This window comes from Triturus cristatus, chromosome 7 (assembly GCF_964204655.1).
Source record: "Triturus cristatus chromosome 7, aTriCri1.1, whole genome shotgun sequence".
Lineage (NCBI taxonomy): Eukaryota > Metazoa > Chordata > Amphibia > Caudata > Salamandridae > Triturus > Triturus cristatus.
In genome coordinates this window covers 1,404,380,527-1,404,403,443 of record NC_140590.1, presented here as the reverse complement: position 1 = coordinate 1,404,403,443, position 22,917 = coordinate 1,404,380,527, and positions in this window count along the sequence as shown.

The following is a 22,917-nucleotide window of genomic DNA, read 5'->3' as shown; positions in this document are numbered from 1 at the left end:
TATCATTGGAAGAATCTTAGCATTGTTCCATAATTTCGGAATGTTGCCTGAGGCGAGGTAAGCATTAAAGAGCTGGTTTACCGTGGGGTTTATGGTGGGAGCTAATAGGGTCAGGATATTCGCTGGACATGGGTCGGTAGGAGAGCCAGACTTAATGCTTTGGAGAAGGGTCAGAGACTCTTCAAGCTGAAACTCAGGGAAAGCTAGTGAAGATGGAGGATCCAAGAGGTGAAATATGCTATTAGAACCAAGGTAGAAGGCCAGTTCTTCCTCTGAGCTGTTAGTGAAGGCATGTTGGATAACGGAGATCTTTTTGTGGACGAATTGAGCTATTTGCTTAGACCATTCTTCCGTGCATGACCCTTCCTTTGTGCCGGCTTTCGGGCAGTAAAGGATTTAACTATACTAAAGATTTCCTTACTCTTATTTGGAAAATTTCTATCTTGGTTTGAAAGACGTTTTTCTTGGCTGCCTTCATGAGAATGTAATGAGCTTTTAAGTTGTCTTTATACACCTTCCTGTCCTCAGGTGGATAGGATTTACGCCATTTTCGTTCCATTTTTCTACAATTTCTTTTGCTAGATCTGAGGGAATCATTAAACCATGGAGCTGGTGGGGCCGAACTCTTTGAGGAGCGGGAAACAACTGGTACCACTGCATCAATGTTGGTTCAGAGACATGAATCTATTGAGAGGGTGTCCGAGTCGGGGTAGCCAGACAGCTCCGGTGAGGAATGACCGAGGTCATCATCTAAAATCGGGATGGATATTTCATGGAACGTCCTGTAATTAGGGTCCCTCTGCTCTGTGTTAGCCCGAGGGCTGTGGCAGAGTTGGGAATGACGAATTTTAATAGGAGGTGGTCAGACCAGATAATGGGAAGAAGTAAGCTTACCGATATGTCAAAGTTGTGAAAGATTTGGTCTAGAGTATGGCCCTTCTCATGGGTGGCCGAAGAAATAGATGGAAACGTGTTGCAGGCCTGCAGCGTGTCCAACAAGGAAATTGTTTGAGGGTCTTTTCCATTGTCCATATGTATATTGAAATCTCCCAGAATAAGTCAGTTGTTGTATTTTAAAGCCAGGGAGGTGGTGGCTGTATTAAGCGTAGTAATAAAATTTCCAATTGTGCTGGGAGGTCTGTAAATCAGAAAAACAGCAGTGCTGTGATGGGGGGATAAGGTACGGCGAAAGCCTAAGGACTCTGCGCTCTCGATGTTTTCCATCGGGATGGGAGAGCAGTCTAGTTTTTGATTGTATATTTTGGCGACACCGCCCCCCTTCCCAATCTCTCCTAAGGATTTTATAACCCGTAGGGTTATAAAACCCGTTGCCATTTGGAGTAGAGTGTCAGAGTGTTGAAGAGTGGAGGGCCTAAAAGCGGAGTAGAGTTTGAGAGTGGAGTTGAGTGTTGTAGAGTTGAGCAGAGTGGATGGGCATAGAGTGGAGGGACATGGATTGAGTGGAGTGTCAAAGAGTGTCATAGCGTAGAGTGGAGTAAAGTGTCATAGAGTGCAGGGCCGCACCATGGAGTAGCATAGAGTGAAGTAAAGTGGCATAGAGAGTCGTAGAGTGGAGTATCATAGAATACAGAGACCTGAAGTGGAGTGACCTAAAGTGGAGTGGCATAGAGTGGCATAGAGTAGAGTGGAGTAGAGTGTCATAGTGTGGAATGGAGTAGAGAGTCAAGGAGTGAAGTATCGTGGGGTATAGTGGAGTGGAGTGTCATGGACTGGGATGTCATAGAATGAAGTGTGGTAGAGTGGAGTAGCATAGAGAGGAGTAGAGTTTCTTAGAGTGAAGTGGCATAGAGTGTCTCAGAGTGGTGTTAAGCACAGTGGCACAGAGTGGAGTAGAGTTGAGTGGCACAGAGTGGAGTAGTGATAGTAGGGTTAGAGGCTTCAGACAGCCAGGTCTCAGTGAGAAATAAAAAATTAGGCTGTTCGTCTAAAAGTAGGCCTTAAATGTGTGGTTCATGCTTTTGCATAGAGTGACAATTTAAAAGGGTGGCCTTTAAGTCCTCTATTTTCTTATTGTTTTTACACTTATTGTTGCGTGGGAGGATCTTGGGTGCGAGATTCCTGTGCTGGAGGAGAGACCAGTTGCACTTATTGCATCGAAAGTCCACCTCCAAGCTCGGATCAGCCGCTGTACACTGACATAATGGTAGCCACCTAAGGCTAAGCAGTTTTTTCTATTGTAATATAGTGGAAAAAACTCACCGGAGGGATGCCTCACGGCACAGACAGGCTTGCCTTTGGCGTGCTCGCTGCGTTTGTTCGTTTGCATCGGGAATATATTGGCTAATGCATATGATGCAAACTGGATCTCTAACGCAGCTGAGGAAGTGGAAACTACGTTGCCAGAAGTGAGGAGCCCGATAGTAACCCCAGCCCTCCGCACAATCGGAGTATCAGCCGCGGCGGACCAGGACTGGAGGAAAAGCAAGATGCAAATCAAAGCAGCTAAGGATTTGTAGGCAAGCAGAATCAAGAAAAGTGCAAGTGTGCGTAGGTAGGAGAAATTGTTAAAAAGCACAGAGTAATTCAGCCACACATATACAATTTAAAAAGTATTAATATAGCAGGGCAGGAAACACTAAATCTTACTGCTGTCAGCTGCGAGTGTCCGTTTACATCGGGAATATATAGGTTAATGCCTATGATGCAAAATGGAGCACTAACGCAGCTGAGGAAGCAGAAACTGCGTGGAAAACAGGGGCTCAAATTGGATCATAAATTCAAAGCTGTTCTGAACAGGGGCCCCCAAAATATGTTTGGCCCAGGGCCCCCAAAATCCTTAAGATGTCCCTGCCAACAAGGAAATTGTTTGAGGGTCTTTTCCATTGTCCATATGTATATTGAAATCTCCCAGAATAAGTCAGTTGTTGTATTTTAAAGCCAGGGAGGTGGTGGCTGTATTAAGCGTAGTAATAAAATTTCCAATTGTGCTGGGAGGTCTGTAAATCAGAAAAACAGCAGTGCTGTGATGGGGGATAAGGTACGGCGAAAGCCTAAGGACTCTGCGCTCTCGATGTTTTCCATCGGGATGGGAGAGCAGTCTAGTTTTTGATTGTATATTTTGGCGACACCGCCCCCCTTCCCAATCTCTCCTAAGGATTTTATAACCCGTAGGGTTATAAAACCCGTTGCCATTTGGAGTAGAGTGTCAGAGTGTTGAAGAGTGGAGGGCCTAAAAGCGGAGTAGAGTTTGAGAGTGGAGTTGAGTGTTGTAGAGTTGAGCAGAGTGGATGGGCATAGAGTGGAGGGACATGGATTGAGTGGAGTGTCAAAGAGTGTCATAGCGTAGAGTGGAGTAAAGTGTCATAGAGTGCAGGGCCGCACCATGGAGTAGCATAGAGTGAAGTAAAGTGGCATAGAGAGTCGTAGAGTGGAGTATCATAGAATACAGAGACCTGAAGTGGAGTGACCTAAAGTGGAGTGGCATAGAGTGGCATAGAGTAGAGTGGAGTAGAGTGTCATAGTGTGGAATGGAGTAGAGAGTCAAGGAGTGGAGTATCGTGGGGTATAGTGGAGTGGAGTGTCATGGACTGGGATGTCATAGAATGAAGTGTGGTAGAGTGGAGTAGCATAGAGGGGAGTAGAGTTTCTTAGAGTGAAGTGGCATAGAGTGTCTCAGAGTGGTGTTAAGCACAGTGGCACAGAGTGGAGTAGAGTTGAGTGGCACAGAGTGGAGTAGTGATAGTAGGGTTAGAGGCTTCAGACAGCCAGGTCTCAGTGAGAAATAAAAATTTAGGCTGTTCGTCTAAAAGTAGGCCTTAAATGTGTGGTTCATGCTTTTGCATAGAGTGACAATTTAAAAGGGTGGCCTTTAAGTCCTCTATTTTCTTATTGTTTTTAAACTTATTGTTGCGTGGGAGGATCTTGGGTGCGAGACTCCTGTGCTGGAGGAGAGACCAGTTGCACTTATTGCATCGAAAGTCTACCTCCAAGCTCGGATCAGCCGCTGTACACTGACATAATGGTAGCCACCTAAGGCTAAGCAGTTTTTTCTATTGTAATATAGTGGAAAAAACTCACCGGAGGGATGCCTCGCGGCACAGACAGGCTTGCCTTTGGCGTGCTCGCTGCGTTTGTTCATTTGCATCGGGAATATATTGGCTAATGCATATGATGCAAACTGGATCTCTAACGCAGCTGAGGAAGTGGAAACTACGTTGCCAGAAGTGAGGAGCCCGATAGTAGCCCCAGCCCTCCGCACAATCGGAGTATCAGCCGCGGCGGACCAGGACTGGAGGAAAAGCAAGATGCAAATCAAAGCAGCTAAGGATTTGTAGGCAAGCAGAATCAAGAAAAGTGCAAGTGTGCGTAGGTAGGAGAAATTGTTAAAAAGCACAGAGTAATTCAGCCACACATATACAATTTAAAAAGTATTAATATAGCAGGGCAGGAAACACTAAATCTTACTGCTGTCAGCTGCGAGTGTCCGTTTACATCGGGAATATATAGGTTAATGCCTATGATGCAAAATGGAGCACTAACGCAGCTGAGGAAGCAGAAACTGCGTGGGAAACAGGGGCTCAAATTGGATCATAAATTCAAAGCTGTTCTGAACAGGGGCCCCCAAAATATGTTTGGCCCAGGGCCCCCAAAATCCTTAAGATGTCCCTGCACACATGCATACAAAGCTCTACACAACCACAGACCATCCTACATCAACCATCGACTGAACTTCCACCTGCCTGCGAGACACCTGCGCTTTGCCTCGCTCACCCTCACACACACCCCCGCATCCGTTGCAGCAGTGGCAGCTCTTTTTCCTACATCACTGCCAAGACCTGGAACAACCTGCCCCTCCACTTCCGACCAGCACCCTTCTAGTGGACTTCAGAAAGAAACTCAAGACCTGGCTTTTCGACACAGACACGGCACCTTCAGCGACCAGATACCCCTAGGGGTGACAGTGCTGCACTATGCAAATGCTGATTGATTGATTGATTTACACACACATCACTGAATGCACCCTTTGTCATGATAAATGAAGTCAAATGCTTAGAGTCAGTGTGCAATTGTATCTGATGATATATAGCAGACAAATCGAGCATCAAATAATACCTTCCACCTTGGGCAAATAATGGTGATAATCCCATATATTTTTGTTAAGGTCCCTAAGATCCATGTACATCCGAATCTTACTATTGGGCTTCCATGCTATAACAACCAGACTCAACCATTCAGAAGCCTCTTTAGATTCAATGATATTGTTCAGGGTCAACCTATTTAATTAATCCTTTAAAGAATCTCATAGAGGCAATGGAACATTATGACTTGTGTACATCCATGTAGCATCTTTCTTTAGAACAACTATATGCACAAATCTTTACAAACACCCCAAGTCACCACCAAACAACTTAGGAAATTAATGTACTCATCTCTGAGCCTTAATTTGATCCAGTAGCAAAACTTGGTCCTCTGCATTAGGATTCAAAATAATTTGCATTACTCTTTGTTCATGTCACCATAAAAGAGCCCTTCTCTTTTGTTTACCACATACACTCATCCACATACTCTCCCTCCTTTGAAATGCAATCTCATCTCAAAATATCCTCTAATAGGCAACTTCACTCCACAGTAACTTCCAGCAGATTTTTCTCATGTCATTTGCTCCATGTTTCATCATCCATCAAGATGTAGGTTGTGGAAACATCTGCCCAACTTACAATTTCCCTTTCATACATTCTCACCATGTATTTTGGTGGATGATAGAGCACAACATTCATTTTTATCCTAAGCTCTGTTTTTTTAAATATGTCACAGCCCACCACACATCCACATCATCACCGGAATCTATTTTCCCTCGGACCTCTTTGGAAATTATCTTATCCTCTGTTACCACATTTACATTACCCTTAGAATCTGTACTAATTTCCTTACATACTCTCAAAGAATGACCCACCCTTTAGCAGTTGAAACATTTTGCCTTTGCCACTGGACAATTTCCAAATGTTGCTATGTTTTATACTTTCACATCTATCACATGCTCTTTTTCCATTAGCAGGCATATTTCTTACCCTGACCCTCTTTTCTTTCCATGGACTTGTCAGACACATGCAATGTAGATTGGGATGACTCTCTTTTAGACTTTTACCCACTATCCTTTACCTTCAACTGAGGTATTTTCTTTACGTTTGGCCACCATTACAGACTTTAAAAATGATGGCTCCTTTAACTCCAATAACTTCTCCTTAATTTTCATGTTAGAGGTGCAATTGATTAATTGTTCCCAGATTACCTCCTCCTGCAAATCCTAAAATGTGCATGTTGTAGTTAGAGTCTGCAGAAGTGCAACATACTGATCAATAGACTCACCTGACAATTGTGTTTGAAAGAAAAACTTGTGTCTTTCTACAACACTAATTTATTTTCCTATAGTTCTCTTCTGGAGCTTTTATGCTAGACACAAATTTAACCATTCAGCTCCTCATCCATATCAGATTAATTGTTTCTTTCTTACCTATAATCTGATAATACTGGTAATGTTTCCAACACTTTTCTGCACTCCACCCCAAATTATGCTTCAATAAGGCCGATTTTCTCTTTGCAACACACATTTCAGCTCCTATATCCTCCTAATAGGTCTCAAAAGCTTCTTGCCAGTCTTTCCATTGCATGATGAAGTCACCTGGAGTAGCTAAGAATGTAGACGGAGATGTAACTGATTGCATGGTGTTTATAGAGCTAAATATCTGTAAGCCCAACACACAATTATTACATTAAATATTGCCAAAAAACAAAATAAAATTGCTGTTCGGACATGAATTTACCTTAAAGAGATGAAAAGACAAGAGGTGTTTGGCAAAACAGGAACACGTTGATTTAATTATACGCAGCAGCTGGGAGAGTCTCAACAGAATGCATCTGAGGAAAGTCTCTTGGTGTACAAAGTTTTGGCTGGTATTATTTACATCTTGTGAGGTTCAATAAAACAATTTCTGCATTCTTGAAAAAGCATCTCAGTTGTAAATTATGAAAGATAGGCATCTGAAAAGGACACAGACCTTTGGAAGAGTTAGTATGGGCAGGTGTGTATGTGTCCAGGTGTCTGACATGAGGAGCGTGTGATCACTATGGGTGGTGTGCATTTTATGCCCTGATTGGCGGAGTATTTCTATCTACATGTAGTATCTAGCTTTGAGGTATTTTGGGGAATGCAAATTTTTATCGAAACGTGTTTTATTGGGGCCAATTGACTTGGACCTGTTTGTGGTGCAACTATCTGTGGGATTGATCAGGGTTTTCCCTGGGTGCGTGTTTGTCTTTGGGTTCAGAGACTCCCCACCTGTGACCTGTTATTCGATAGGTGAGGGTGTGGGTCGCAGGACCTGTCTGAACACGTATCTCAGATTCCGGGTTGATGGAGAGGCCCCTTGGAAAATCCGACAGCAATGATGCGAGTTCACTGGAACTCCTAAAAATAATATGGCAGCCACAGGTATCGTTTCTATCGATATTCTCAACATTGCGTGTACAGTTGTCATAGCGTACATTGATATTGTCTTTACTGATATTAACATAGTTGTGCATTCCTAAATTATGGAGTACATTGATATTGCTTTTACTGGTAACGACATTGTCATTCGGGCATAGATTATGGCATGCACTGATATTGCATTTATGGACATTGACATTGTCATACTGGCACAGTTTGTGGCATACGTTAACATCACATTTATTTGTATTGCCGTTGTCGGGCCTGCACATATCATGGTACACATTGACATCGTATTTACCCTTTCCAACACTATAGTCGTTCAAAAATGTATTTTTAAGAAAACAAAATTACATAATAAAAGTAGTCTCCACTGTCTGGTCAGTTTCAAACAATAAACCAACATAATAAAACTCATCACTGATGTTTCCTTTCGTCTAAGATACCGGTTCCAATTTACTTAAAAAAGCTTCACAATACCAACCAATCAGAACTAATAACAGTTTAACAAATCATATCTCAATTCACCTGCCAGTGAAAATGTGTCTTGCAGAATGCTGTATCTAGTGTTAAATCACCAGCCAATGAAAATTTGTCTTGCAAGATGCTGTATAAGCAGTTAAAACAAAAGAGCTCTCAAGTTATGCTCCACCATCTGAGGAACAAGTTTATTAATCCTTCACTGGGGCAGAGCTGCAACATAACGCATCCCTCTAGGACCATGGGACCCACAAACTTGCGAGTTGCACTCCGGAATATTTCTCAGAGCGGTACACGAGCAGTACATTGGGGCGCAATCACCTCGCATCCTATTAGGACAACCTCTGCATCATACTGGACTCATCACTCACTATGAACCGCCAAATCAATGCAGTTTACTCAGCCTGCTTCCACATACTCTTCCTGCTTTGAAAGACATTCAGATGGATCCCCACAGAATCAAGAAAGACGGTCACCCATGCACTTATCACCAGCAGTCTCGACTATGGCAACACACTCTATGCTGGGGTCACGCAGAAACAGCTCAAGAAACTACAGAACATCCCCCACCGCAGCCACATCATGCAACACCTCTGACAACTCCACTGACTTCCAGTCAACAAGAGTCACTTTCAAGCGCCTCACTCACACCTACAAAGTTCTACACAACGAAGGACCAGCATAACTGAACCACAACCTCAAATTCCCCGCACCCTCCAGACAACTACGGTCCTCACATCTCGCCCTTGCTTCCGTCCCCAGGATCCACAAGACCGGAACCGGAGAAAGGCCGTTCTCCTACATCGCTGCCAAGACCTGGAACACCCTGCCCCTCCACCTCAGGCAATCCGCGTCGCTGACCCAATTTAGGAAGCAACTCAAGACCTGGCTCTTTGAATGATCCTCCACCCAGTCCGACCAGCAGCCTCTCCCCCCAGCACCTTGAGACCCTCAAAGGTGAGTAGCTGTGCTTTACAAGTCTCCGGTTGATTGATTGGACAGTGGGAACCGCATGCTAGAAACTTGAACTTCCATATGTTTAGAGAAACTAGTGTGAAGGTACTGAACTCACGCTTCCAAATGGGCATGGACAATCTTATTAAATATGCACCTTAAAATTATAAAATATTCAACAATACCACTTTCTGTCTTCCCACTTTAAATCCGAGTTCCAAAATTGTTGCTGCATGTGAACCCCTATGCGGTTGCACTCACACCTTGCCCCTCACATATCTGGTGGCTGGGCAGGTCCTCCGCGGTGGGTCTTATCTCCCCTTGGCACCACTGAAAGGTCACATTCAATAAAAAAAATCCTGGAATGCGTTGGATCAGAAAAGTAGATTTAATGCAGACAAGCAATCTCCCAAATGCAACTGCCATCTGGAAGAACTGCGCACCTCCACATTCTAATACCAACATTCCAAACCATGGCTTTCAATATATAACAATAACTAGCATTTATGCGTAGTAGTTTTGAATGCATTTTTGTTTGCATATGATCTGCCTTTCTCTTCCTTGCAGACACCCCCCGGATCCTCCGAAGCAACAGCGAAGGATGATCCTTCTCACACTTGGTGGCCAAAGCTTGGAACCTCAGGACCACCTTATCACTCCAGCAATTCAGGAAAGGACTCAAGACCTGGCAAATCGAATGAACAGATCACTATGAAGCAGCGGGCTACTTCAGTGCCCTGAGACCCTCAAGGGTGATGTGTCGCACTTTACAAACCCTTTGATTGATTGATACGATCCCAGACTAAAGCCAGACGTACTGCTTTGGGAATACTTGTTTACCTTCTGACACTGCCTCACGCTAGCGGCAAGCACCACGAGTGATACGATGCAAATTAAAGTGTGCCTTCCCTAATAAGCAGACTGTGTGTGCATTAACATTGTGTCTGATTATACAGTAGTCTAACACCAACAAAAACAGCAGCTGCAAGAAGCAGTAAAAATAGATTTGCCTGTCTATCAGCCTGTGCATCAGTAAATACACTCCCTTTTATGCTAATTCTCATTCCTATCACGTGCTGTGCTCATCTTGATTTGTACTTTACTAACTCACATACGTCATCGCTAAACCCACAAAACTGATCATTATTTATACATTAGAGCAACTAATATATATAGCTTAGCAAGAATTCAACATACAAGCAAAGCAGGCATCTTAAGTGTGTCTACAAAAGTAGAAGAAAGCATTGTGTTCGGCATCTGTCGATTTTTTTTATTTATAAAATGATGAGAACACTGTTCAAAATCAGAAAAATCACGAAATTATTTAAGGGTTGATTTTCCTTTAATTGAGAAGTGTGCACATTATTTTCAAGATGATTGGACAAAAACTCTTAGCACTGCTAAGATTAAAAATAGATTATCATTGAGCATTTCAAGTGTAATCCAGAAAAAGAAGCAGGAACATTTTCTCACTTAAAAGGCAATCTGTTATAGCTTCACTGACTGAATATTTGTACTTCCCTTGCTATGTTGAAAAGTTACTATATGCCTCAGAATACACCAGTATTAAGAAGCCCAGAGAATAAAGGTTATGACAACATTGTAGAAACACTGATTATAAGAAACACTAACCCTAAATTATCCAATTTATTTTTACTTGCCCTCATTTAGTGCTACAATATCATTTCTACAGGACCAAAAAACTGAATTAATTCCAGAAATTGACAGGAAAACCATACAGATTTTCACTTCTTTTGTTCCTATGTAACCCTAAATTAACATATTGTGGATCAGCCCAAAAAACAGTCTGCGCTACCATGAATAGTGCAACATCAACTTAAAAATCAAGGCAACGTAAAAGGATTTGTAGATCGAATTTACAAAAATATTTTCGCCCATAAACTAATGTTAATGGCTCAAAATACCTCAATTTACACCAGCCAGCCTCGTATGTACCCCTGCAGTGGGTTCAGGAATAAGCCCCGTTATTGCACCCTTGCCTTGAACGCTACAGAACCCCTTGCTACTGTCTCTGCTGTTCTCCTCTCCCCCACTCTCAGAATCCCTCACACTAGGAGCTCTAGAACTTCTAAGTGTGATCGCCTAGCAAGAATCAATACACCTGTTAAATGGTTAATTTGCTAAAACAACCTAACTATATCATAACTAACAATAATTAAAGATTTCACTAATTAAATCTACATAAAATGTATTTATATGGGTTCACATTGTGTGCACAAGATTTCAAATGTTCCCCGTTTGGTGTACAATATTTTTTTAAAAACACGTTTATATATTCAAATATAAAATCTCCAATTTTTTTTAGGTTTTACTGTCTTCCACCCAAATCCACCCTCCACACAAATCCAACCTCCACCCAAATCTGCCTTTCAATTCACAATCATCTTAAGTACTCGGTTCATCCGCTTCAAATCAGCATTTTGTATATCCACCTCTCTCATATTCACCCTTACTTGACCATGTGAAACTTTCCATTCTTCATCAATTGACTCAAAGGTTCCAAAATGTACACCTTTTGTCTTTGCTTCGCCATCTATTTTGCACCTAGCCAGCCTACTCAAATGCCAAACTTTCTCATCATTAAATATATAGCTGCTTTGCACAACAATTATTTTAACTTACATCGCTGAGGAGTACCTGCTTTCACCCATCTTTTTCAATCCATTTTCCTTTATCCTGACCCAATCTCCAACCTTTAGAGTCACCTCCTTGATAATCTGTACCCGATTAACAAAGGTAAAGTTAGACCACAAGTCTAACTTTACTACTTTATTGTATGTATAAGGGTAAATTGTCAATAGTAACATTATTGCTAGTAATTTGATGGGTAGTAACTTTACTAGCAGTAATAGTAAGTTTACTAGTAGTAAAGCTACTAGTAGTAACTTACCTTTGTCACTATCGAAAGATAGTAAAGTTGGACTTTTGGTGTAACTTTACCATTGTGAATCGGACCCAAAGTTTCCTATCATTCCAAGACACACATGCGTGTTGTGTTTGAGCTATACTTTTTCACCCTTCTTCTGGTGACCAGTCTCTTTCTCTTGATTTCTACATCCATACCAATTTATCATTTATGAACAATAGTCTATCTCTCATCAGTTTGAAGTGCCTGTGTTCCGCACTTACATAAGGCATAAATCTATAAGACCACACGATACCCATCAGTTCTCTCGCCCTATCCATTCTGTTCCTTTTCGCTAATTCAATAATGCCTTCAATGACTTTCTTAAAATGCTCCATAATACCATTCTCTTCAGGATGGAAAATATAACTGTTTTTTTGTTTGATACCATTTCTCCTTAAAAATCCCTGAAAATATTCAGACATAAATTGTGTACCATTATCATTTACTATGTACTTTATTATTGTGGATGCAGTGTACCTCCAAATTCTTACACCCCTAAAGACACCTCAATAGCATGTGCTAATGTTGGGTGTATCAGAGTCAGTGTTATTCCTCCATTTCATGAGGCAATTTGCCCCAAGATAAGGTGCAAAGCAGCATAACAAAAATACAGTCAGTCAAGAAAGGACAGGCTCAAACAGTGAATTCTACTGTGGAATTGATAAGGATTTATTACAAAAATGTAGTAGGAACAATGTGGAATAATTAAAATGCTAATGCAGCAAATCTCAGTTAAGTGCATTAAATTATTGCCATAAAGGTCATGAGTACAGAAAAGTGACAAAATCAGAGAGAAATGTTAAGTTTCAAATGTACAGCAAAATAAGTAAGAAAATCGAGAGCATCCCTAGTAGCATAGGAAAGGTATCATAGATAATCTGTATCACACCCAAATTCAAGGGTCTATATATGAAATCTCACCAGAGACAAGCATAGAAGAGCAGATTCATAATGGAGTGAGCAAAAGAAATACAATTTCAGCAAATCAGAACATTGAATTAATAGTTGTCATACAGCTCTACCATCTAAACACTACCCCACTACATGAATATTGATTAAGCCTCTTTATCCTAAGGTCATCCGAAGATGTTAGAACAAACTCATTACAAGAACAGTGCACCACTTTGAATGAATGTAATAGCGCATGCAAGCGGAATAATCTTGAGGAAAGTTACAATACTGAGCCACTGCAACAGAGCCTTCCTCAGAAACATTGTTAATATGAAATAAATGAACATGACTTACTGTGCCACATGCAACAGAAATGATAAAGAGAGCACCAACATGATGGGACATCTTTTTGAACAAGATGGCATGAAGGTCTAGCTGAGGCCTACTTAGTATGAGCCAAATCAAGTCACTTTAACAGGTCATATCAAAATCATTTGAGTGGCTTTCATATATCATGTCAGTGTACACATGTGTATTCGCAGGCAGTTTACTATTCTGCATTGTAATAATGTATACTTTGTTTGAAATTGATATAAAAATATCCATAGAAGACCCTGTTGTTTTTATTAACTCTACGTGCCCTTCATGGCAAATATTAACTCTTTCTTTCTTAGCACTACCAGGGGGCATTACTCTTTCTCCTCTTCACAACTTCTCTACTTCCAGAGTCAATTCATTCCTCACTTCCCAAAAGGTACACATCTCTGTGTCTAATTCCTTCTCAGGAGACCAACCTCCCTTCACAAATGTACATACTTCCATCATTATGCTATCCTAATACATGCTTTCTCCCCACTTCTCTACAATGAATCCATTGAATTCTCTTTCCTGAAGATTAGCAAGATGGCACATGTTCTATTCATTTTCCTGTGCATTAATTACTTATAATGGCAGACGACTCAAGAAATCTGTCACTCTGTTTCTCATACCGGGCACGTATTGCACCTCATAATTGTAATCCGGCAATCTTATTGGCATACAAGCTATCAGTGGAGATGCTCTACTTTTCCTCTTGTTGTAAGCACTTTGATAAGTGGTTTGTGGTCGCATCTCAATAAAACAGGAGACCACCATACATACTTGGTAAAATATTGCCACATGCCAAAGTTTACATCTCGACGACAGATAATTTTGTTTCACCTCAGGAGTTAAGAAACGAGAGGAAAATGCTATCACAGCTGCCATGCCATATTTTCTACTTTGTGTCAATATTCCTTCTTTGCCAGTGGTTCTGAACCTTTTGACTTCTGTGGACCCCTGCTCAATCATTGCTGGAACCTGTGGATACCCACTGAATCATTATTGGAATCCTGGGACCCCCCACTGAGTCATTGCTGGAAACTGGAGACCCCAGCTTAGGCATTTTCGATTTGAACCACAAAACAATAGACAAAAAATACAGAATTAAGCATTCATCATGTACACAACTGAAGAAATGTTTTATTTGATTCCTGAAAAAATCTAACAAAAAAATAAACATTTTAATCTTAATGAGAAGGTTGGAGCTTTTCTACATTCAATTGAGACTACCCTTTGCCCATTCTATGTTCTGTTTGATGCACTTACACTGCTGCAATGAATAAGTCTGAGGATACTAACCTGACATTTAGAATGCATTTTCAAATTCCTTCACATTTACAAAACATTTTAAAATTTTAAATATTGCATTTTGTTTCTTTATTTATTTACATGTTAATAATGTGTTAATGTTGTATAATTTTCTAAGCAGTCGCGGACCGTCCTTATAGGCTTCACAGACTCCCAGGGCTACACAGACAGGTTCAGAAACACTGTTCTAGGCCCGTTCCACTAGCAGCTGTTGTAAACACAGATTTACACTCCAGGTCTAACCTTTGAATGTGTGGCGCCCCACAGATGTTTTCCTTGAGTTTTTGTAATACTTCTTGCCATTCTATTGTACATTAAACTTACTTCTCTTACTTTAGAAACTGATGAAGAGGGTATGTCTTATGCGAAATTGCTAACAACGTTTTAATAAAATTCGACAATACTCAAAAAGCATAAAGTATCATATTTTTTGTGCTGGTACACCCTGGATGGCTTCTTTTATTTCCTTTTATCGTTTAATTCCTGCATTTGCAACTTCATGCCCCAAACATGGCACACTTTTCTTAGCAAATGTATATTTTACCTTTGGAATATTCTGCTATTAATCCTTCTCTGTTTGATTTTGCCAACACCTTATATAGTTCCCCATCATGATCCCACCCATTTTTCCCATCATAATAATATCATTGTGAAAGAAAGTGACCTTTTGCACATCCCTGAACAAGAAAACACCAGTCTCTGTAATATCGTGGCATCAGACCCCAACCCAAATGGTACTCTTAAGAAACTGAAAAAACCTATTTGTGCTATAAATGTGATTAATGTCTTGCTTTCTGGATGGAGAGGCACCTGGTGGTATGAAACAGTTAAGTCTAATATAGAAAACCAATCAATGCCTTTGGTTAACAACAGCAACTCATTGGTTTTTGGTAAATGGAACCTGTAAGAAAACAGAGCTCTGTGCAGATACCCCCTACATTTGGCCCCATTTGGATTACTAGTTGCTCGTTTTCAACTCTGACAGTGCACTGAAGCCTGCTAACCAAGCCCCAGTGTCAGTGCTCTTTCCTCAAAACTGATATGTGTGAATTGGTATCCACAATTATGCGGATTTACTCCCTTTTAAGGTACTAGTATATATTCCAAGTGGTACCCAGGGAGTGGCCCCCAGAGTGACCCAAATAAACTACAAACATCAGGCCTGCCACTGCAGACTGCAGGAGTGATGAAAACTGCTCACACTCCTCAACTTTGCCCTCATCATGTGTGCACGGGCAATGCACTACCTTTGATATATGTCAGTCACTACTAATTAAGGACTCCTAGAGCCCTGGAGACAGTAAATTAAAGGACTGGACATGCAAGTGAAAGCTTATATGTCCGTAGAGAGGACTTTACCATTATAGGGCACCATATGTGATAGATGGTCCATAGCATAACATGGTCTGGCCCCCAGGCAAACCGGAGGTTGGCAGCTCCATTATGGTACCACCTAAATATGTCTAATTTGGTGTCAAATAATATGCCTCTTACCCCTGACTAAACTCTTGTGTCGAGAATGATGTGGCATGCACCCAGGCGGCAGCTTAGAGGTTACCCAGCTGGTTGCTCCAGCCTTCTCTGTGCTGTGACTGGCAAGCCAGTGCTTTCCCATGCCTGCTGCTGCCAAGACAGGATTCTGACCTCCTGCCAGGCAGTGTGATCACTCCTAGGAGTCGGGAACAAAGGCTTGGTCAATAAGGAGGTTACATCTCCTCCACCCAATCAGGCTAGTAAATTGGCACATCAAGGCGGTGAGCTTCAAAGGCTGCACCGCTTCTGATATGCATCAGGGTTGACTTCCAGTGGAGAAACCGCCCTCCTGATGCCCCAGGTACAGGTGGGAAATTAGTTAGTCAAGGAGGTGGACACCCCCAGAAGACTAGCAACACCTCCAGGGTGAGCAGCCTGATCTGAACACTAACGTTTATTTTCTGCCATCTTTATGAGTGACAGAATAGAGAGTTGTGTGTATTATGTGTGGAAAAGTTGACCCGCAGCCCTGGATGTGGTCACCTCAGGGGGGCCTATCTGTAAGGACTAGCTGCCCATTGGCTACTAGCTCCCACGCCATTAACTCCTCTAAATCTAGGATTTAAGGGACTTTCCTGACACTAGAACCTCAGACCTGAATAACTTGCATCAAGGAAGGGCCAAGAGGAGACCTGTGTCACTGACAACAGGACTTTGCCCACAGCACCAAAGCAAAAGAGTAATTTTTGTCCCAGTGGCAACAGACATTAACTGAGTGAGTGACTCATGCCCTTGGCTAAAAACACAGTACTCCTTAAGCACCGTAACACTCCACTGCACTAGTGGCACAAGTCCCCTGAAAACTGCATGTAAAAACACTCGCCAGATCCAAAGAATTACTTGCCATCTGCCCTCCATTGGACCGCCCAAATCTTGGGGGTCCAGTGCATTATGGGAGTTGTAGTCTCACCTGTTCTGAAGTTCCAGGCCGTTACCGCCCTCTCCTGGACCCAGAGATGTTCCAGTACTTTTTCTCTGTGCTTATCACTACCAAAGCTTGTTGGTCACCAACCCAGTTACCGAACTCCACACTCGACATTGGATCTACAATGAACACTGTGCAACCTTTACCAACATCAGCAGCTGAGTATCTGTTGTGTCGTTACAGTCTGTTTCATACAGCCTATGTAAGAGGTAAAATCAGCACCAACACAGCTCTCGTTCAACACCAAAGGCAACAGGACACCTCTGCACCCAGACTCCACGGGCTAGGTAAAAATGTATCAGAATGTTGTGGCTTTAACCAGGGGCCTGCATGACCATAACTCTGTAAGGGTTCCACGAAACTTGACTTGCAAATGACCGATTCTCACTAGTGGTTTTACTCAGTGACCGCAATGTTATCTTATTTGTGTATTTTTCTGCACTGATTTAATATTGCTTCAAAAATCCATAGCTCTGGTTATATGTCTTCTATTCCGTTCATTTTGGTGTCTAAATGAAGATAAAACATCCTTCTTGTATAAATTGGTGTCAAATTTCTCTCAAGTAGTGTCAATTACTTATCGTTCATGTTGGTACTCTGAAATGCTTAACACATATTCCTATAGTAAAACTTGACTGCTCTTTGCCACACTGCCAGGACTGAGCTAAGGATTTATTAGTGTGACCATCTTTGGGGTATTGTGTATTGTACTACAAAGTGAGGTCTAACCCCCACACCACATTACTCCACTTTCCTACATCGGTATTACAGTGGGGGACCTGTAAGTAATTTTGCACAAGAAATCCACTAAATTGACTTTAGCAACAAAATAATTATTTTCATAATTTATTCAATTTTCCTAATTGGATTGTTAGGGCCCTTTGTAGGCCTCCATTCCGCTAGTACATTTTAAAAGGCTTAGGTAAGTTGGGAAAAGTTCTAAACATTTTTTTACATTTCTAAAAAGGTTGCAACTTCTAAGTAAAAAGTTAGGCACAAGGGAGACTGGTCAGAATCTCGACCTGGCAGTCATTCCAGACCTGAAGATAATGGATCATGGATCTCAGGGTGTTGTGCAAAGAAAGGAGCATTAGCCACAAGGCGACAGCTAACAAGTAGGAACTTCAGAAGCTCCTCAGCTCCTAAGGGAGAGAACAAATAGAGAGGGAGGACCATTCCTAAGAATAAGAACCTGGAGATGGTGAGGATGAGGCCATAGCCCAAATTGATTAATATGGGGAAGAAGTTGAAGACCTCAACTCTCCACCCTTCCCAGGACCCCCTTTACCAGTTGGAGGTGACAGGACTGACTCTAGCAAACCCCCAATGGTAAGGTGGTGGGAACCCTGAGGTTGAGCTTGATGTAGTGTCGGATATCCCGTCTGCTGAAATAAAAATACCACATGATATCATTGGATTTATATTTTGGCAGACGGGATATCCATCAGCTTTGTGACGGAGTAACCCGTCCTCCAAGATCTAAATCAGGCCCTTACTCTCACTGGAGGAGAAAAAGCTTGAACTTGAAGAGAGAAGACTAGTCCTTCAGGAAAGAAGGGTTAAGTTGGGCCTCAGACCTAAAGATGGTGGCAGCCATAATTGTACCAGGGAAAAGAAAGGATCCTTTGATCCTAAGAGCCCCAAAGGGATTGTCCCTAAGTTTAGTGATGTTGATGATATTGTCAAATGGTTTGCAGCATTTGAGAGGGCCTGCAAAATGGGGAAGATAGAAGACCAACACTTATTCTCATTGAAGTGCAGAGATAGACATCTGACCCCTAATGAGGAAGTGGCTGAGTCCTATCAGCATATGAAGAAGACACTCACAGAAGGGCTTGTTTTTTTGTCGGAATTTTTTATTGAAACAAAAGTACACAACATGGGTACAGCGAAGTATAGAAGGAAATAATTAGTATTATGCGATACAGTGGTGGGACAGAAAGGGGAGGGGGCAGGGGGCACAAACAAAGGCAGCACATTTCACATGCAGAATTGGTAGGGTTAGCCAACCTGGCGCTGAGGGACTCTCCCTGGGTAGTAGTGGGCATGAAGCTTGTGGGCTATGGCTTCTCATGCGGGGGGAAAGGATGGGAGTTCCCTGTTCCGTTTTGTGTATTATGCAATGGAGGGTGGGTGCATGACGGTGATGTAGGGGAGTACTGCAGTGTCGGACCGGGGAGGGTCAAGACCTGCTGGTGGGGCAGGATCGGTGGGATTCCCAGGGGCAGGGCTGGGCAGGAGTTCATGGAATCATAGCGGTGGCCACCCGTGCAGAGAGGAGGTCTGCGTGCCTGCGTGTCCAGGGGAGGGGGATAGGTGGGGGGACAGGGGCAGAGGAGAGGGAAAAGAGAGGGCTATGATCTAGGAGGGGAGGGAGCATGACGAAAGAGAGAGTGGATGGCAAGCATGTCGAGAGGGTATAGGGGAGGTTGGGGGGAATGAGGGGGGGAGAGAAAGAAGGGGGAGGGAGTGCGTATGGGTGGGGGGAAGGGGCAGGGAGAGAGAGGGTCACAACGGGTACGGGATACGGGGTGTGGCTCAGAGTGGGGCGCAGCAGCATGTGGGTGCCATGACTGGGTCAACTGGGCTTGAGGCCACTTAACAAAACACCAGGGTTCATCTGCCTGGCTCCCTAGCATGCCATCCTTGGCATTCCGGATGAGTAGCAGGATGGGGGTAAAAGTGGGATCTTCCCCTTTAGGGAGTGTCCTATAGGAAGAGGGCCCATGTCTCCGTAAACACCTCTGCATGATTCTGCATACCATAAATGACACACTCATGCAACGCTGTCAGGATCATTGCCACTGTCCAGTCAAACCTGCGAGGGTGGCATGGGCAACCTCCATTGGCGAAGGATACACATCTTGGATATAGCCAGGGCCATGTGAAGGACACGGTGTTGCAGGCGGGAGAGGTCCAGGTCTCTAGTATTGTGTAGGAGAATGGCAGATGTGAGAAATTGGCCTGGTATATGATGACCTCTAGTTATAGGGGGTACCCTGTACCAGTCCAAACAACCCCTTATTGGTTATAGGTTAAAGTCAACCTTTCTTAAAAGCTATCCTAGTGGTAGCTATGGAGAGCAGCCTTCAGGCTAAGTCTTGAAGGAATATAAAGCAGCTTGTTTTACCAGTCTATAATCTCCTGAATGGTTAAATGAAAGACAATCACACCAGGTATCTAAAAAAAATATTTGTATTTATTTCTAAACACACCTTCCTATTCTCTTTATGAGGCTAGAGGTCAAAACACATAAGTTACACTTCAAATATAACAGTAATAAGCACAAATACACGTCATGCCATAGGGGTGAGCCAAACCATATACTAAAATAGTGGTATAAGAACCACGACTTAACTAGACACAAGGCCTAGAGCCTGTAGAATCGCTGGGACCCCAAGGAACCACCCAAGGTAGTGACACAGGGGACCCATGGGGGCCGTGTGCAGTGTGAGAACACAGCCGCAAGCTCCTGTTAGCTTCTATGGGGAAAGTCGCGGTTAGATTTTTAAAGATTAGGGACACTTAGTATTGAGTCAGGACCAAACCCTTTGGGACTTAGGAAGTTCTAGGGTCAACATCCACGGGAGAACCAGAGTTCTCGTGTTACTTCACCCAGGGAAGCCGGTTGCATATGTGTCAAAAGGTGCTGGGTCACGTCGTCGATTTCAATGGGAGCTGGCAAAGAAGTGCTGCTGCCGGGAAGATGCGAAGTGTCCGAAGAGATCCAAGCCTGGATCAAAGATGAGAAGAACCTGAAAGTACAGGGGACAGAGTCTGGGTCACTAGCCAGGGACCAGGAAGGCGATAGGCAGCTGCCCACGGATGTCGGGTGATTTCAGGTGAAGAAGATGAAGCTTGACTCTTCAGCCACGAGGACCAGGAGGCGTCGAGGACAACCAGGAGCTGGATTCAAGCTGTCCTACAAAGAATGTTGAGTGCTGCAGCATTGGTGCCCAGATTGGACACAACAAGCCTTGGCAACAGCAACCTACGCAGAAACAAGAAAGATGCTTCGCTGCAGACCAGCAAGGTCTGTGGGACTCACCACTTGTTTGAGAGTCAGGGCACATCTGGAGCAACCAGAGAAGCCAGAGGAAAAGCAAAGCTACCCACTCAGGGACCCACCAGTTGATGGACCAGGGATCACGAAGGGACCTCGAGAGGAAAAACAAAATGGCGGCCCACGGGTCACTCGGGGTGACTAGGACAACAATCTTCAGTGGATCTTCTGCTCGAGGTAGGGGCTACAGGGAACCCTAAGCACGACTTCAAGAGACGTCGAGAAGTCAATGCACTTGCAAAAGTGCATGGTGACCAGGAGTTCCGGTTCCATGCTACTCATGAGGGCTGCAGGTCTCAGCTGTGCTGGGGACTCGGGTCGGCCTCTGAGATGTCTGAAAATCCTCTTCCTGGGCTGCAAATACTTCAGAGTCCGGCAGGAGCTTCGGAAATGCAGACTGACAATATGCTTCGTTGGTGCCTGCCAAGCAGTGGAGTCACTCCTTGACCCCAAGGGAGATTTCTTCAGTCCTCTAGTCTTTAGTAGAGCGTTGAAGTTCCAGGATTTCACTTCAGAGTTTCATTCCATCTAAAGTTCTGGTTACAGAGGTTCCTTACTTATACCTAAGGAAGGAGTTGGATTAGCTCTGGGGACCCACCTATGGGAGGGTTTGGAAAGACGGGTGGCTACACCCATTTCCTTTGTCCAGTTTCTTGCCAGAACAGGGGCTGGAAGCCCTTGAACCGGTTTGAGCTGGACTAGGCACAGGGACACCAAATGTGCCCCCAGGGCAGGACTTCAAAGCACTCCGAGAGTGCTCCCACCCAGCCCCAATACACATTAGCCTGTCTGGGAGGTGGTTACACCTCCCTGTGACAGGAAACCTATTGTCGAGGCCTCCCTTGCCGGAGTTTTGGTCAGCAGTAGGAGGCCAGACTTGTGTTTGTGGCACAGCAAAGGCCTCCCTCTCAATGGCTGACCAACGTTTCTCTCTGGGGGTCAACCTTCTGCTTATGAAAGCTACTGGTTGATCCTGACCTTCATTATTCAACTGTGACAGTACAGCCCCTACCCCCAACTCAGATGCATCTGTTTGGACAATAAACTTTTTGGAGTAGTCAGGACTTTGAAGAATGGGAGCAGTGCATATGGCCTGCTTCGGGTCATCAAATGCCTTTTGACAGCTAACTCTCCACTGAACCTTTTTGGGCATTTTATTAGAGGTTAAGCCATTCAGGGGTGTCACTATTGATACATACCCCTTGACAAATCTTCTGTAGTACCCAGTCAGACCTAAGAAGGCTCTCACCTGAGTCTGGGTAGTTGGAGCAATCCAGTCCATTATGGTCTGGATTTTGCTCTGCAATGGTTAAACCTGCCTCCACCTACAAGGTGGCCCAGGTACACAACCGGACTCTGCCCTATCTGGCACTTAGTAGCCTTGATAGTTAGGCCTGCTTTATGCAGGGCCTCCAAAACATTCCTCAGGTGGACCAGGTGATTCTCCCAGGTGGAGCTAAAGACAGCAATATCATCTAGATATGCTGCAGTATAGTCTTCCAGGCCTGTAAGGACTTGATTCGCCAACCTTTAGAAAGTGGCAGGTGCATTCTTCAAACCAAAGGGCATTACCACAAATTGATAGTGCCCACTAGAGGTAGAAAATGCTTGCTGTCTTTGGCTTTGCATCATCAGCTAGTCTGATCTGCCAGTAGCCAGCTGTCAGGTCAAATGTGCTTAGAAACTTGGCTGAGGCCAAAGTACTTATCAGCTCATCTGCCCTGGGGATGGGCATTAGTCCTAGTGACTGCATTGAGACCGCTATAATCCACACAAAACCTCATCTCTCTCTTGCCATCTTTGGTGTGAGGTTTAGGTACCAGGACTACTGGACTAGCCCAAGGGCTATCTGAGGGTTCAATAACTCCCAAATCCAACATCTTTTGCACTTCTGTCCTTATACAGTCCCTGACATGGTCAGGTTGCCTGTAGGTCTTATTCTTCAAAGGCAGACTATCCCTAGTGTCCACTTCATGAGTGCACCAGGTGGTCTGACTTGGAGTCAGAGAAAACATATGTCTGTACTG